The sequence below is a fragment of the Anthonomus grandis genome, chromosome 1 (genome assembly GCF_022605725.1).
Source record: "Anthonomus grandis grandis chromosome 1, icAntGran1.3, whole genome shotgun sequence".
NCBI classification, from domain to species: domain Eukaryota; kingdom Metazoa; phylum Arthropoda; class Insecta; order Coleoptera; family Curculionidae; genus Anthonomus; species Anthonomus grandis.
Window position 1 is genome coordinate 15,417,216 of NC_065546.1, and position 18,321 is coordinate 15,435,536.

At 33.9% G+C, this 18,321-nt stretch overlaps 1 protein-coding gene across 1 annotated transcript in view; it reads left to right on the forward strand.

Moving 5' to 3' along the window:
- The window catches only part of LOC126744971 (uncharacterized), a 320,592-nt gene that overhangs the window by 13,819 nt on the left and 288,452 nt on the right, over positions 1-18,321 (forward strand).

Consider the following 18,321-nt stretch of genomic DNA (forward strand, 5'->3'; position numbering starts at 1 on the left):
ATTATTAGCCAATTGCATTTTAGTGAGATAAAAATAGTTACTTAAAGAATGCGTTTTAAAAAAATACGCCATGCTCTGTCTGGAAGCTTTTTGGCAGGGAGAAGCATTTTTTATTTCATGCCACTATAGGTTCAAGGTAAACATTTAAGAAAAATGTGTGGATTAATACTTAGGTTATATAATAAGCGTATATTAACTAGACTTATTAAATAAGTTTTTAAAAGAAATATATTTAAAATTTTAAATGCAATGCTTAAGTTTAAGTATTCATAAATAGACTTAAAAACAATGTGGGCATTTAATGATCAATATACTTAATACTTAAACGTTTCCAGTATTTTTAAAAGTAAACACTTGACGATGTTCCAAAACATCCTACGATATGTAATAATCATTTCAGACTAATTCAGGGTTCCGTAGATAATTTTTTATTAAATTTCAGAAAATTCATATTTAGTTTTAAGATATCATATCTGTCATAGATATAACAAGATAAATTTTGTTTTTACATTTAATATACTATACAAAAAATACTTTAAATGCAACTGAAACAACAGCATAAAAATGTTCCGTGTATATCCTTATATCCAATATACATACTCACTGGCATAAAAAGTGTTACACATTTGCAAGAATTTTTATAGACAAGTAATAAGAAAAAAATATAATAAAGTGTTTGACGATCGCGCAGCTGAATATACTCCTATATACGTTTAGGCGTCGACAAAATAAGATGATCTGGTTGTGGCCTCATTACAAGCAACTCGTATGTCGTGGATAAACTGTGTCAGAGTCTGTGTCAGATGGTGCAAAATAGTTAGTCTCCACCCCATCACATGCCATAATACGGTCGATGGAATTTAAATCCAAGGCAGACGATACTTGCATTTTCGCAACACACAAATCACAAAATTCAATAACCAAAAACCTACAAAAACACCTAGACCAAATAAAAAACTGGACAGAAAAATGGCGAATAAAAATAAATGAAGCTAAAACTCAAGCGATAATGATTACCAGAAAACGAACTAGACCAACCGAAGAAATCAAACTAAACAACATAAAAATCCCGTGGACCAAATCAGTGAAATACCTAGGAATCCATTTGGACTCTTTAGGAAATTTCGACCACCATATCAAAAAAACAGTAGGGACTTGCATTGGCTATGCTCAAAAGCTTCACCCCCTCATAAGTAAAAAAAGTAACCTGAACGTAAAAAACAAACTCCTAATATACAAACAAATCCTGAGGCCCAAACTTTTGTATGGTTCTGTAATTCTCATAAATGTGGCAAAGTCATATAAAAACTTCAAACCTTCCAAAAAAAAATACTTCGAAATATAATCAATGCTCCTTGGTTTTTTAGATATCAAGACATTCATAGAGACCTAAAAATTGAAACCATCGACGAATTCATTAAAAAAAAACATGCTAAATTGAAACTAAAACTAGAAGACTGTCCTAACACGAAAATTAAAAAATTCCTTCTCCAAAATAGAAGAGAAAAAACATATACAAATTTATTTTAAGTGAGTAAAAAAAAAAAAAAAAAAAAAAACGCATTATAAAAACATTTAAAAACAAAAATCAGTGCGGCCTCTAACTTGGGCCATCAAATGCTACGGCATCCTCCCCTCACCCCCTCCCCCCCCCCCCGAACCACTCCCACAGATAATCCTTCCCCCCTCACAGCTCCATACGGAGACTTTCAACTTAAAAAAAAAAAAATAGAAAGTACAAATCATACTAGCTAAAGACCTTTTAACACTCAAAAAATAGGCAAGAGCCAGAAAGGCTAGCCAAATTAAAAGACAGTACTATAAAGAAAGGAATTTAAATCCAGTAAAGGTGGGTAGCCACTGCAAAACAGTAATGCCTGCTTCTTAAGGAAAGTCCATAGTATGTCGAGCAATATGAGGACATGCGTCATCGTGTTAAAACATAACATTAACATAACGCACAGTAATCATATTTCCTTAATCAAAGAGAAGGGTTGATCAGCTACAATAGCCTACTAAACCATTACTCCAAGGGTCCTGTGTACATGCCTCTCAATATATTGTGAACGGTATGAAAAAAGTCTAAAGGCTCGAATGCGACGACCTTCTTCTCCAAACCAGTGATCTCAGCAATCTGATGCGTAGTAATAAAACGGTTTAGTAGGGCTAGTTATGTAAAGCACCATCTCACAGGGCGGCCAATTTCGCGATAGGATTCCTTTCAAACTCGCTAACATGATGATAATTTTGACGTCTTCGATCTCGAAATATTTTGTTATGGTTAAAACTAGTGATCGTAAAAATAAAAAATATAAAAATATCTTTACTTGTTAGTTCTCACAAAATGCTTTCTTGACAAAAACTAAGAGATAAGTATAATAAAGGAGCATTGTTATCCATCCAATGCAGACTATGTAAAATGAGTAGTTGCAACAAGAAAAAGAAAAAAATTATTATTATTAATTTAAAAATTTCTCAGTAGTAAGCAGAAATAGATAGTAGTAGCAGTAACAGTAACAGACAGCAGTAACAGAGACAAACTAAAAAAATAAATACTGAAAAAATAACTTTTAGTTTCTTAAAAGAGCTCAATAAATATTTCTAAATGTTTTTCTAAAAAAATCAAAAATAAAGAACCGAAAATAAGAACAAGAGATAAAACAGATAACAGAAAAGATAAAAAACCAGAAGCAGAGATAAAAAAAATATTTTTATTCGTTTTCAGTTCTTTCTTATGGTATATGAAAGCTTATTCTAAGAGGCAAAAAATTAGCGATACGATCTGTTTAAGTGATAATTAAGTCAAATCATTAATACGTTTTTAGAAAAAAATTTAAAGTATATTTAACTCATTCTAAAAATTGCTATAAGTAAAATTCAGCTGTCAATTAGCAGTGATTCATTACTACATCATGAATAATTTTACTAACCATGAAATGACCGACATGCACTTTATTTATGGATTGGCAAATGGAAATGCGGAAGAAGCACGAAGAATTTACCAGGACAGATATCCTAACAGAGTAATTCCATGTGCAAAAACATTTAGAAAACTACATGCAAAATTATGTGAAACTGGGAGTTTTAATAAAAATATGGGTGGTGGAAGACCAGAAACTATAACAACGCCTGAACTGGAAGAAGCTATACTTGATGCGATAGAAGAAGATCCTTTCAATAGTATCAGGAAGATTGCACTGCAGCTTGAAGTCAGTTCAAAAACCGTTTGGAAAGTTCTAAAAAGAAACCTCCTGCATCCATATCACATACAGCGTGTACAAGCTCTACTGTCTCGGGATTTTCATCCAAGATTAATGTTTTGCAGGTGGTTGATTCATACGATGGCACACAATAATAATTTCCTACCAAATATTTTATTTACGAACCAGGCAAATTTTTCAAGAGATGCTATTATGAACTTCCACAATGATCATTTTTGGGCCGACGAAAATCCCCACGTTATTAGAGAAACTCATTTTCAGCAACAATTTTCGCTGAACGTTTGGATAGGAATTATTGGTGGCTACCTAATTGGCCCATTTTTTTTTACCGGCAAGATTAACAGGTGAATCCTACACGGATTTCTTGCAACACCTCGACCTTCGACATCATCTACCCTAATGGCTGGATTGGACGTGCATGACCTCAAAATTGGCCGGCTCGCAGTCCTGATATGAATCCCCTGGATTACTATTTATGGGGCCATCTGAAAGCTCTTGTTTATAAAACTCCTGTTCTAGATGTGAATGACTTGAGGAATCGGATAATTGTCAATTGCAATATCATAAGGGATACTCCAGGTATTTTTGCGCGTGTCAGACACTCAATGACAAATCGTTTGCAGTCGTGTATTTTATCAGAAGGTGGGCATTTTGCTCATTTACTTTAAGGTCGAAATTGTTTATCGAATTAATTGGTTTTTTATTTCATGTTGTCGTCCATGGATAATTTTTAGAATGAGTTTAAGATACTGTAAAAATTTTTTTTTCAAAAACAAAGCCAGATATGAAGATAATACAGGATATAAAAAAGTTGTATTTTTAGTTGCTTAAATACAAAAATAAATTAAAAGCTGCAAAACAATTATTGGCCTTGTTTTTTTCTCAACAATAAGCATGTGGTGCCCACTGACACGCCACTGGACCTAATAATTTCAATCTAGTTACAGCTAAATAAGCATCTTATAACTTCAAATAACTGCACCAAATTTCAACCAAATCGGTTTAAGGATAGTTATAGTATTTTTAAAATACCGTTATTTTTTTGAACCTTCATCGCCCTGTATCTCAGAAACAAAGCAACTCGCGACATACGTTCATAGGAACTTTGTTTCATAAAACGACCTAACGATTCACCCTGTATAGTTTCGTATCGTAGTTAGGAAACACCCTGTATATATATATATATATATATATATACAGGGTGTCCAAGATAGGGATCCTAAGCATGGGGATCTCGGTACCTGTTGGAGATACAGCTTCGGTTAAATTAGGAAAAAGTTTTGCACTTTGAAGCGTATTTACATGCCGTTGAGAAACTTCAAAAATTTCTGTGGCCTGCTGAGACATTTGGAAAAAACGGAAATTTGCCAATATCGATTTTATTTTTTCCTGGCTTTATTTTAAAAGATATCAAAAAACTATTGACACTTTTGAAGTAGTACATGATGGCGCTTTTAAATTTTATATCCGACGTTTCGTTTCCGAGAAACCACCATCAACTTTATTTTTTTATATGGCGCGAAAAGAAAGTACACCCTGTATCTGATTCCATTTTTTATTACAAATTCAATGATGCATCACATGTCACATTTTTTTTTGTTAGTTAAATGGAAAAATACAATGTTTCTTTTTTTTTAAACATATTATTAAGTAGGCTTTGGAAACAAATGCTTTGACACTTTGAAGTAAATACCTTTTACCCTGTTACATATTTTTTATTAAATATTAATTGCCGTTGTTGTTACCGTGATTGTCGAGGTGTTGTTTGTTGAGTAATTATTGTTATTATTATTTACTGTTGTCGTTATTATTGCTAAAATTGTGTTATTATCTTCAAATATGCCTGGTGGTCATTATAGTCATGAAGAGAAGTTTGACATGCTGTCGTGCTACAAAAATACTGTAAATACAGCAGCAATGTATCTTAATAAATTTCCAGATAGAAAGCAACCATGTAAATCCATTTTCTTAGAGTTGGCTCGAAATTTAAAAGAATATGGTTCGTTTAAAAAGCCTGTTTTATCTCGAAAAAAGGAATCTCTTGAAGAAACCCAAAATAATGTTTTACAAGCAGTTATTGAAAACCCCGAGATATCAACCAGGCAAATTGAAAAAAACATAGGAGTGGCCAAATCTACAGCTCAGTTTATTTTACGTAAAAACAGATATCACCCCTACAAATTTAGAATTTGCCAAGGACTTAAACCTGGGGATTTCGAACGACGTCGGCATTTTTGTGAGTGGTATACATGTGCCTGTGAAGAGGATTTAAATTTTCCATCAAAAATAATATGGTCCGATGAAAGTATGGTCACTAATAATGGTATCTTTAACCGCCGCAATAGTCATTACTGGGTCCAACATATCCGCGTGTTAAGAAAATATCAACAACGTTTTGGGTTTAATATGTGGTGTGGAATTTTAGGAACCAAAATACTAGGTCCATTTATTGACCATTATTCATTAACAGCAGAACGATATCTTAATTTATTGCAAAATGATTTAGAAGACTGCTTAGATGATTTACCTCTGGCACAAGTCAATAGCTGTTGGTTTCAACAAGACGGGGCTCCTGCACATAATTCTGGGCAAGTTCGACAGTACCTTTCGCAGCGTTTTCCTGAAAAGTGGATTGGAACCTCCAGTGAAGTGCCTTGGCCAGCGCGATCCCCGGACTTAACCCCTTTGGACTTCTTCCTTTAGGGATTTATTAAAAACCGAGTCTATCAACATTCTTTTGGAACTGAGCAGGAGTTACGAGAATGTGTGACGGCCGCTTTTCAAAGTATTACGCCATAGATATTGCGTGATGTTTTAACTGCTACTGTAAGAAGATCATGCTTATGTCTAGAAAATAACGGAAACCTGTTTTTACGCCTGTCTTAAATTAAATTTATAAAATGCGTTAATTTATTTGCTTTTTTCGTTATTTTTAAAATGTATTCATTATTTGTTGCATATCGTTAGAAAAATCATAAAACATTTGTCTATTACTGGTTACATTTTTTTATTTATAAGTAGTACAATGTACAATGCAAATCAATGCTTCATTTAGCTTCATTACTCTCTAAATAGATATTAAGAAAAATGTGACAGACTCGGTAACAGGTATTTACATACGTCAAAGCGTTTGTTTCCAAAGCTTTCTTAAAAAATATGCTAAAAAATAGAAAATTGCATTTTTCTTTTCAACTAACAAAAAAAATATGACATGTGATACATCATTGAATTTGTAATAAAAAATGGAATCAGATACAGGGTGTATTTTCTTTTCGCGCCATATAAAAAAATTAAGTTGATGATAGTTTCTCGAAAACGAAACGTCGGATATAAAATTTAAAAGCGCCATTACGTACTACATCAAAAGGGTCAATGAGAAAGTGTCAATAGTTTTTTGATATCTTTTAAAATAAAGCCAGGAAAAAATAAAATCGATATTGGCAAATTTCCGTTTTTTCCAAATATCTCAGCAGGCCATGGAAATTTTTGAAGTTTCTCAACGGCATGTAAATACGCTTCAAAGTGCACAACTTTTTCCTAATTTAACCGAATCTGTATCTCCAACAGCTACCGAGATCCCCGTGCTTAGGATCCTTATCTTGGACACCCTGTATAAGTTTATAACCTAAAGGTACCTGAATTCGTCAGTGATCTTTTCGGAAGCATTACATAATAAAGCGTAACATTGAATGGTTTTAATTTACATAATTATAACATAAATATAACTTAAGTTTTAAAGAAAAACTGAGAAGTTGATAAAATAATAAAATCATCTTAAATCATAAGACAAAGAAATTAAAGCAATATGGTTAAGATCAATTAAAAAGAAAAAAAAGACTAGTTAGCTTACGGGTCAAGTTCCATGGTGTTTTTCTTTCGGGGGCGAGAGCCTGCGATGGGCTATTTCTCACCACATAGGGCTTAAGGCATGATATGGGTTGACGGGGCTAAGGGCGGCGAAATTATGTGCTTTTTAGCTTCAGGGCGAATTCCTTATCAATCCTGGGTCATGGCCGGCAGTTTACAACCTCATATTTAAGAAGCCCTAAGAGAGATCTCTAAATGGAAACACGGAACCTGCAATACAAATAAAATGTCACCAACGGTGAAAGCTACTTACGAAGTTTTGAGAGGCATCGAACCACTAAGAACCATCCTGCTTCAAAAAATATTTGGTTGAAAGTGAAGAAACTACTATTTAATGAATTTAGTTTTTGGTGTTAATTTAGCTGAAAATGTGCTGGCGGAGAGAGATGATACTAGATTCATTTCACAACACGATTAATCTCTCTCTGTCACAGCGGATAGCACGGTTCACTTTTGACAGACGCAGGAGCTGAAAAGTCCTCCCAGATGCGTCGCGGTAACTGCTTAAGTAGTAGTCCAAAAGACGCCTGGGCGCAAGACCGGAGAATGAGGAACTTCTCTCGTTACTTTATGCCTTAGCCGCTGGGCCCAACCAAAACCCATACATAGATCACTAATAAGCAAACCATAGAGTGCCTAGTAGAAAATACAAGTACGGGACAAATCGTATTGACCAATTCAATTGCCGTGAAATATTTTCCATGCACAGCATGTTGTAAACAATAACAAATAATTAAAGTGGAAATAACATTAATAGTGGTTCAATGGAAAATATTAGCGAATTCCATTAAAAATCGAAGGTAATTGTAATTATGGTGGGTGTCTTAGTCAGCAGTCTCGTACTTATAAAGTTTTGAAAGAAAAATCTATAACAAGGTAATTTTTAAATATTTTAACCAAATGAATAAAAGTTAGGATTCTCCAGATCCCGTCTATAGCATAACTAATCCTGTAACAAAATATATAAATAAAAATTAAAAGTGTAAACAAAGAATAATATATACAGGGTAAGTCGAGAGGAAGGCATCAAACTCCAGTATTGGACACGTGAGAATAATTTTATATACCTAATTTGTCCTTATGCGATTTTCATCTGTTTTCAAAACTGCTGCAATTCTAATGAGTCTAGGGTTCCGACTATCACTTTCTACATCTCATTTTTAAATCAGCTCGATCAATAATGGTCTACTGGTGTAAAGTTTCTAAGCCTTGAAAGCCAACTAATGGAGCTACAGTGACCAATTCATCGTCCTGGAAACTCTTCGTCCAAATATTGCTTGGTATAAAGAGCGAAATGTGCGGGGGCTACATCGTGTTGATAATACTTTTGCATTCCAATATTTAGAAAAATTTCGTCTTAAAATGCTTTAAACTCATTTCGCACAAAAAAATAAGTAGTGCTCTCTTGTAAAACGATTTTCTAAAACAAAATGTGTGGGTTAGTTAAATACCTATCGATCATATCACACCGTACATCTACCGAAAATTTTCGCCAAAAATTAGTTTAGACTATTGAATGTTGTTTTACTAGTAAAAAGTATGTGCTATGCAAGAGGACAATTATTATTTATTCGACCACAGAGTTGCATATGCCTAACATAATTTTCCGGTTGTAGGTACTGTACACGCTATACATGGATATAGGCCTTGCTTGTGAAGCTTCTTAATTTCTCTGTTCTGTGTAATGACCTATTAAGTATCAATTTTTCTTGAGCTTGTCCTAGCATCATCTTCTACCTAATTCAGAATATTTCGTACTTCTTGTAAACCTTATCGAGTGACTCTTTCAGAACTTGTTAGTATTGGGCAGAGTTACGGTCTCGAAAAGTTTGTAAAAAACTCTGATAAATGCGTTTTGTCCGGATTTCTCTAGTGAGGAAATCGTGGACGGTATTCTTATATTCTTGTATTCTATTCGGTAATAGAAGTTGTAGCATTTCTATTACAAATGTTGTAAAGAAAACCTTATTTGCATATTAAAAGTTTAAATAGATGTGGGGCATTTTATACGACTCTAATCGTACAACATTGAAAATAAGCAGGTCAATCACATTGACACTGACACTAATACATGTCAAAACAAGAAAACTGACCAAACAATCGGTACCTAGCATTTGGCATAAGAAGCGGTAAATCACATAAAACGTTTTAATTACGCTATACAATAATACATATCTGAAGTTAAGTGCATTTCTCTTGACTCACACTGTATATTATACAATTCCTACCGAGAGGATTATACAAGCATAGAGCAGCTTGTATAATTCCATCTAAATATATTTTTAAAAATAGATATTTTAAATTTTATTTTAGTAGCGTCTGACGTCGATGGGGCTGTATCTCTTTCGGCAAAATTTTTAAAACTTTTACGCGGCATTGGACACATTCAACAATTTTTTTTTCCAACTCCTCTAACTTCTATAAAAGGTAAAAAACACGAAATTTACAGCATCACAAATATTTTTGTAAAAAAACACGAAATCTACAGCATCACAAATATTTTTGTAAAAAATAATTAATTAAAAATAATATTTTTGTAAAAAATAATTTGTGATGCTGTAGATTTCGTGTTTTTTACCTTTTATAAAAGTGTATGACCAGCATCTTTGGGATAATGGATTAGTTTTTCGAGTTAAATTCTTCTAACTTCGTTGGCCTACTATTATGATGTTTTAAAATATTTCCCATAAGATCAACCCACGAGTAAAAGTCATTTGGTGACAAATCGGGAGATCTTGGAGGCCATTTTATACTGCCATTCCTACTAATCAGGTGGTTAGAAGAAATATTCGTTAAAAATCCTAGACATCTTGTTGAAAATACTAATCCCAGGTCAGTCTATATCAGGGTAGCATTGAGCGACAGGAAAAACTTGGTTTTGTAGCATTTTAGGGTATTTTTTGGCGTTCAAAGTATCATTAACGAAAAATGACCCGATAATATGATCGCAGAAAATATCCGCCTTCAATTTCTTGTTTTTTCTCCAACATTCAATTTCTGAGGGTACTGAGTACGGAGCTGAAAACTTCTGTGCTCGTTTTTCTGAGACCAGTAACGAACAATGGAAGGATTGTATTTACCAGGTACTATAAAAGTTCCTCTTCAATTTTTTTGCTCAATCATGTTGATTCCGAAACTAAAAATATCAAATATAAATAATAAACAAATGAAAGGATAAAAACTAAAAGCATGTTTTATTTAATTTCTTAAAACTATCATTAGTTTAGGGTCATATCCATAAAAACCTGGTTTACTAACATTGTTATCTTCCACAAAAATAATGTGTTATTTTTAATTAAAAAAAATTTACACAAGTTTAGTATTTAGCATCTTACATTTAAACAATACTTCAATAATCAACTAGATAAACAGTGCATTCACGATGAAAAAAACAAATTGATTTAAAGCTAGGTTTTTTTTTCTATTATATAACACGATATACTCTAAATACTTTTTGGATACTTTATGCTTAAAGTCAGCGATTTGTCAGATATGACGTAATAGAGTCATGAAACGTATGATATTGGAAAATAAAAATTTATATAGTACTGATGTTCAATTTGTTAGCCATTTACTTCAATGCGTTTTTGAAGTCGATAAATAACTTTTTTACCAAACAATAACATAATTTCAATCACTTGCGGATCGATTAGGCTAATTTCTTGTCGAATTTTTTGCTTTAAATTATTAACGTTATTTGGTGTAGTTCATAAAAATTCCTGAATTTTAAAGGAATTTGTTCCTTTCATCGTAAATGCACTATATACAAATAAGAAACAGGTATACAGTAAAGATAGATTTAAGCATTAAGCAACATAATGCCCAATTGTTATTAAATATTACCTATAATATGTGTTCTAGTTCAAAATAAAAAATACAGTCCAAATTATACACAGTCTTCGGTTACGCCTCAACTAGACCAATCTATAGACACCCTTGCTATTGGATCTTCTTCTTTTTTAATAGAAACTCCTACCATAATCAAGTTGCCCTAGCATTTCTTAATATTCAATCTGTGCGTTCAAAAGTTAGCGAATTAGAACTATTTTTAGAATCAGTTAACTTTCCTAGTGTGTTAATTCTTGTTGAACACTAGTTGAGGTCTGACGAGCCTATTGAGCCCTGGTTATGTACTAATTTCCAAATTTTCACGCAAGCATTATACACATGGTGGTACTCTTATTATGTTAGAGCAAGCTTTTTTTAACTAAGTTTATGTTTATTACTATTGACAGATTTGTTCATCTATTGATTGAAAAGGTGTGCGAGTTTTCTATTGTATTTAGCAGTAAGTTGAATTTGTATATTTTACGATTGTATCGATCTCCATCTGATTCAGATTTGTTTTTAGAAAGGTTGGAGATCCTCTTAAGTGAAATTTCGGTTAATACGATATTGATTCTGACTGACGATCTTAATGTAATTTTTCTAGACAGATCTAATGGATTAAATGAATGCTTTTTAATCTGTTAAACTCATTTAGTTCTAAGATGCACGTGGATCAGCTAACCCGGATCTCAGCATTTTCTTCCTCACTGATAGATTACTTCTGTACAAATTTTAACCAACACGAAAATCAGTGTACAACAATCTATGCCGGTTTGTCTGACCATGAGGGAATAGTGGGATTAGTAAAGCTTAAGAGTGCAGCTAATGTGAATAAGTTTAGATGCGGTAGACTTTATACTAGAGCTAATTTCCGCAAATTCTCTTTGCTTTGCAATATGTCAAGTTGGAATAATGTATTGACTACTGTTAACCCACTGCATAGCTTTCATCAAATAGTATTAAATAATTTTAACACTGCTTTTCCTGTTGTCAATATTAAAAAACGAAATAGAAAACCTTGGTATACTAAGGGTTTATAAGTATCTGGAAAAAAATATGCGCTTCCTTTTTTTACATTAGGAAATACGCTATGAACAATGCAACAATTTTAACTTACTATAATAGATACCGCAAGATTTACAGAAACTCAATCAAAATGGCTAAGTGGACCTACTTTCAAAGGAGGATAAATAGTTCCCCCAATAGAGCAAAAGAGTCTTGGAAGATTTTAAATGAGCTAAGGGGCAAAAATAATGTCTTGATTATTTCAAGTACCTTAGATTCCAATGTCCTCAATTCCTTCTACTATGATATTGCTAGTAACCTTGCAGCCAATATCTCGCAAAAAATAGATCCCAGGAGCTATCTCAGCAATGTGGTAGTAGCCGAATCTTTCTTTTTTGTCCCCACAGGTGTGGAAGAGCTTATACAGTTAATGGTTAATATTAAAAATAAGAGTTCATCAGGTTGGGATCGGCTTTCTCTTAGAACATTTTCTGCTTTACCTCTTGTTGCTTTGCAAGTCTTAATTCAATTGACTTTTCTATTATGACTGATGTTTTCCCAGAGTGCTTAAAAATAGCAATGATTATTCCTCTTTACAAGAGTGGCGATCGCGACTGTCCTTCTAACTTTAGACCTATAGCGTTATTGCCTACTTTAGCCAAGATAGTGGAACGGCTCGCTAAGGTGAGGATGGTTTTATTTTTAAATAGGTTTGCCCTATTAAGTCTTCAGCACTTGGCTTTCGTGAGTCTGTGAACACAAATGATGCTATCTTTAGCTTTCTAGAGCACCTGTACAACCAACTGAATGTTGGTGAAGTTGCAGCAGCGGTAGGTATTCTGTGACAACAACAACAGGATCAAAAACAAATTGCTAAACTGCCCAAATGGAACAAGATCTTTCTGGTCGCTATCGAAAGCCGTTAGTCAAGGATTTGCTAAGTCGGCCCTGCCACCCCTAACAGCAGATGATGGTTCTATCGCGGTAACAGCAAGGGAAAAAGCCAACTTACTGGGTAAACTATTCGCGTCCAATTCTACTCTGCACTCGCAAGGCAAAACACCGCCATATTTGCCAAGGGTAAATTCATCGATGGGAGAAATTTCGTTTCCCCAACGAATTATAAATAAAATTCTTAAAAGCGTAGACACCAACAAAGCTTCTGGACCCGATGGAATTCCAGCCCTAGTACTAAAACGACGTGCAGACGAATTGACTCCTCCCTTATGTAGACTGTTCACGGCATCGTATAAACAGGGCTCATTTCCAACAAGCTGGAAAACTGCTCAAGTGCAAGCTGTACCCAAAAAGGGTAAAAAGACGATGCCGTCCAATTACCGCCCGATTGCACTAGTTCCAGTAATATCGAAGATTATGGAGAAAGCAGTCAACCAACAACTGTTAAGATATCTGGAATCATCTGGACTAATCAGCGATCATCAATACGGCTGTGGACGGAGGCCATGGAGAAGCACGGCGAGTCCCGCTCAGTCGCTCTTGACATTTCCAAGGCATTTGACAGAGTGTGGCATGAGGGACTACTAACCAAGCTCTCCTCAATCGGCATACAAAACTCATTATTGAATTGGATCAAAAGTTTTCTTGAACAACGAACAATCCAAGTAGCCGTCGATGGACACCTCTCCGACAAATTTAACATTAACGCTGGAGTCCCTCAAGGATGCATTCTATCCCCCACCCTTTTCTTGGTATATATTAACGATTTGCTAGGAACCACTGTTAATCCAATCTACAGCTTTGCGGACGATAGCACACTTATTTCCACATTTAAGTCCGCCAAACCAACGACAGCCGCAACTTCTCAGAATCTTAGGCAGCAACAAGTAGCTTCAATCAACAACGATATTAGAGCAATCTTGGAGTGGGGCGGTAACAATCTGGTCAATTTTAACGCTAAAAAAACGCAGGCTGCAGTATTTACGATGAAGACTAACGTTAATGGCCCGGAGCTGGTTATGGCAGGGAAAACATTGCCAATGAATTCATCTTTACATCTTCTAGGAGTCGAAGTCACCAACAGTGTGTCCTGGCATGACCACGTTGCCGAGATCGCTAGGGCAGCTTCCAAAAAACTCGGAGTGCTTTTCAAAACGAAAAAACTGTATACACCAGAACAGCTGCTGACTCTTTATAAGGCTCAAATACGCCCTTCCCTCGAGTATTGCTCGCATGTCTGGAGCTCTGCACCCAAGCATAGCTTAAAGCTGCTAGATTCTATACAGAAGAGAGCTATTCGTCTTATTGACAAACCAGAACTGACAAAGGGTCTGGATAGTCTGGATCACAGGAGAAAGGTGGCTGATGTCTGTTTATTCTACCGTTATTATCACGGCAGGCCTGATTCCACCCAGGGCTGTTCCGGCAAGAAGGACGCGTCTAGCAGTTGCGGCTCATCTACATCGAGTCCACCTGCCTACCCCAAGGACGTTGCTGTATCGGGACTCATTCATCTGGAGAACATCCTCTTTGTGGAACGGGCTTCCACCTCACATATTTCCCGACGCATACAACCTGCAGCGATTCAAGATAAATGCCCACAAATATCTTCGCGCAAGCACCACTCCAAGAGTGACATAGGACTTTCCTCTTGTGCTTGTGTATACCATAAAAAAAAAAATCTGTGACTTGTCCAAGGCATTTGACTGCGTGAGTCACAGAGTGCTGCTGATGAAACTGGAGCTCTATGGTTTCAGAGGAACTGCCCTTGAGTGGTTTCGTTCCTACTTATCAAATCGTGTCTAGGCTGTCAAACTTAATGGTGATACCTCTAAGGAACTTAAAATAAATGTGGGTGTTCCGCAAGGATCAGTACTTGGTCCTCTACCTTTTCTCATTTATGTGAACGGTCTGTCACAACTGCAGGTAACTGGCAAATTTACATTGTTTCTCGATGATACCACCATCCTCTGGCATGACTCTGATGTTTCTCAAATGGAGGCCAATATACGTGCAGATTTGTTAAAAATAAAAGACTGGTGTGATGCAAATTTTTTGACATTTAATGTTTCTAAAACAAATATCCTTAATTTTAAATGTAATACCAATAATATATGTTTGAATAATGAAGCCATCACCATGCCACCGTTCAGTAAGTTTTTGGGTCTTTCCATAGATGTATGTAGATGTATAATAGTAATGTATGTAGAAAAGTCTCATCAGGCTGCTACGCCCTAAGGGTTATTGCCACCAATCTTCGATTTCTCCATCGCCAGATCTGCATACTTCTCGATTATCGAGTCGCACCTTCGATATGGAATTTGCTTTTGGGGTTCATGTTCAAATTCACTTTTTAATTCAGTGTCTGTACTCCAGAAAAGGGCCTATAGATATCTATGTGGGGCCGAGCCTCGTGACTCATGTCGCCCGCTTTTTGTAAGTCATAATATTTTAACCCTGTGTTGTATTTTTATTTTAGAAACAGTTTGCTTAGTTTTTAGAAAATATAAACAGGAACTCCACTTAGGAAGCCACTATAATACACGACAAAATTATTTGATGAGGCTGCCCATTCCTCATTTTGAACTTGTTTGTAGCTCTATCATATATGGAGGTAAAAAACTGTTTAATAAACTTCCACTAGAAATAAGACAACTTAAGACTGAAAAAAGCTTACGTATAAGGACGAAAATATTTCTTGCTAGTAAAGCGTACTATAGTTTAAGTGATTTTTTAATGATTAGAAGTCTTTTTCAAAGTTTTATATAATTTTATTTTATTTTAAATTAGTTTTTCGTTTTTATTCCTTTAATGTACAGTCTATTGGCTTTGTCTACAACTTCTATGTTTATGTTGACAATAAAGTATTTTTTGATTTTGACTTTTTTAGTTATAAAGGAAAGTAATAGCAAGCAGAAAACTCTTAGAGAATAAAACAGAGACCAGTTAAAAAAAATATGAACAAATCGAGAGCGGTATTGATTATTTTTAATATCATAATAGTTATTTATGTAACAAGTGATTTTTTTTTATTAATGGAAAATTTATAAAATAAAGGGGATTTTCTACACGTGTAACATACAAAAATTTTTTTACTACCAAAGAAAACAAAAAAAAAGAAAATAAAAATACCATATTACTTTAGGCACTAGTGCGTAACTGTGTAAAGTGAGTACTTTACGCACGGTAGTGAAAAAAGTTTTCACTTACTTCAATTTTTGTTGTGATTTATTATAATAACATTTAAGCCAGTTTTTAGAAACTCAAAAAAGTGTTAAAATACTTAAGATAATCTATAAATAAATTAAAATCGAAGACGAGAAGTATAAAAAAATATTTCGATTCAAGTTAAAAGCCTAAATGCCAAGCGGAATGTCTAAAGCTAATTTCTTTTATACCTTTTACACCTCTAAAATAGGGCAAAAAAAAGAAATTTACTTAAATTAAGGATCTTTTATATATCTTAATAAAAATACCATAACATACATACATATTAATAATATGTATATTAATAACAAATTTAAATAAACGTGAATTAAGAAGCTAAAGAAAAACTAGCTACAAAGTAAAATGCAAAAAAATATTAGTAAAGGGAATATCTTGATTATTAAAGAAAATGTAACTCATAAACTTTTTTCCAAAAAAAAATAAATATGCTTTATTTAACAATAGATATTTAGAAACAAATTCTTATTTTTTATATACTTCTTAAAGAAATTTATACTATTTTATAGTTTTCTTTTATTTCCATATTAAAACTTATTTACAAATAAGTAGTCACAAGTAATTCAAATCTTCTATCACCGCACAAGCTTTTGCAAGAATTCCTATGCAGGATTTATTTCACACGAAATCGTGAGACCAAAAAGTAAATTTAGTATTAGCTGGGCCTTCTTTTCTTTCATTCGATAAACGTCATAAAATTTTTATGAATAGTAAGTTTTTTTAACGTTTCTATAAATTGTAAATAAGCCATATAATCTAACAACATTTTCACACATCCCCCGCCACTGTACCGTTGCACCCAATCCTAAAAATAAGCTCCCGATGGCGCCTTTTTATAACGAAGGAATGCCTACTCGCGATGACAGGTTTATGGAGTCTTATAAGGTCCCATTCACTACAGCCTCCGAAAACATGGGGAGTCAAAATAAAAATAAAAATTCTTCTCGCTTGTAGCCTATTAAAATCGGAAGTGAATTAATTTACTTACTTTATTTATGTTGGCGTAGCTAAAAAAGAATCAGGAAAACAGGGGGTTAATCAGGAAGCTGTTAACAAGTTTTTTTTCCAGACATTTTTAAAACTAGAATTATTGATATATTTTTTTTTTAATTTTCTATTTTTATGTAAGTAACGAGACTGACCCAGACGCAATATCGATACAAAAATAGTATCGGTAATTGAAATATGTGGGCTTGTTCTTAATCTATCCTAATTTTATATTGTTTAGGCTTAGATCTTGTGGAAAATTTAGGTCAAACAGATTATAGCGCCGGTCGGATTGTTTACTTTTACTGGCCTACTATAACATACAAGTGGGCCGACCAGTATTATTTTTGCAAATCTAAGATCATTAGCCTGAAAAACTCATGAACTGGGAACGGTGATGTCTCATGTGTGATGCCGCTGTTCTGATGCCAAGATATTTTCTGTGTCTAATACGATTTCGGTAAATGCATATTACATAAGTTGAGATTTTAAAAAAGGATATTTAAATATTCTAAAAATGTGCAGAACAAATATCGAGAAAAAACTTTTATAGTGGCAATTTAAGACTTTGCCAATATTAAAACCTAATAGTTGGCACACGATCTAATCTGCAAATGATCAGCACAGTTTTTGGATATCCATATTCCATTACAACATTTTTTGTACGTATTCTACTATTTCTGATGAAGAAGTTGTTTGATTCCATAATTAGCACGCAAAATCCATTCGCGTCATGATTTAAATAAATACTTATGGTGGCATCTAAGGGTCATACTTTAAAGCATGAATTAGAATCACTGACCATATCTATACATCTAGAGAAGATACGTAGATCTCAAAAACATTTAAATCAATATGTTTAGTGTTGCAACATCATACTTTAAAGCACAAATTAGATAAGCTATCTCGAGCTGAAAATTAAACTATTCAAACAAATATAAGTTGAAAAGAAATTAAACGAAACCTAATTTATTATTCGTAAAAAATAAAACTTTCCAAATTTCTGTTCTTTTCATCGTATCTTTCTAGTATTGATCACTTCTATACTAGCCACGGCTCTGAAGATATCAATAGCAATGAACACTGCAATGCTACCATCCTTCTTTAATTGAACGCATCAGTGTTATTAGCAAATAGTGCAATCAAGATTCAAATTACTTGATTTTAAAACCTTGACTTTAAAAGGTCTTATTTACATAATTGTCTTATTATATCTAAGCAGTATACCGGT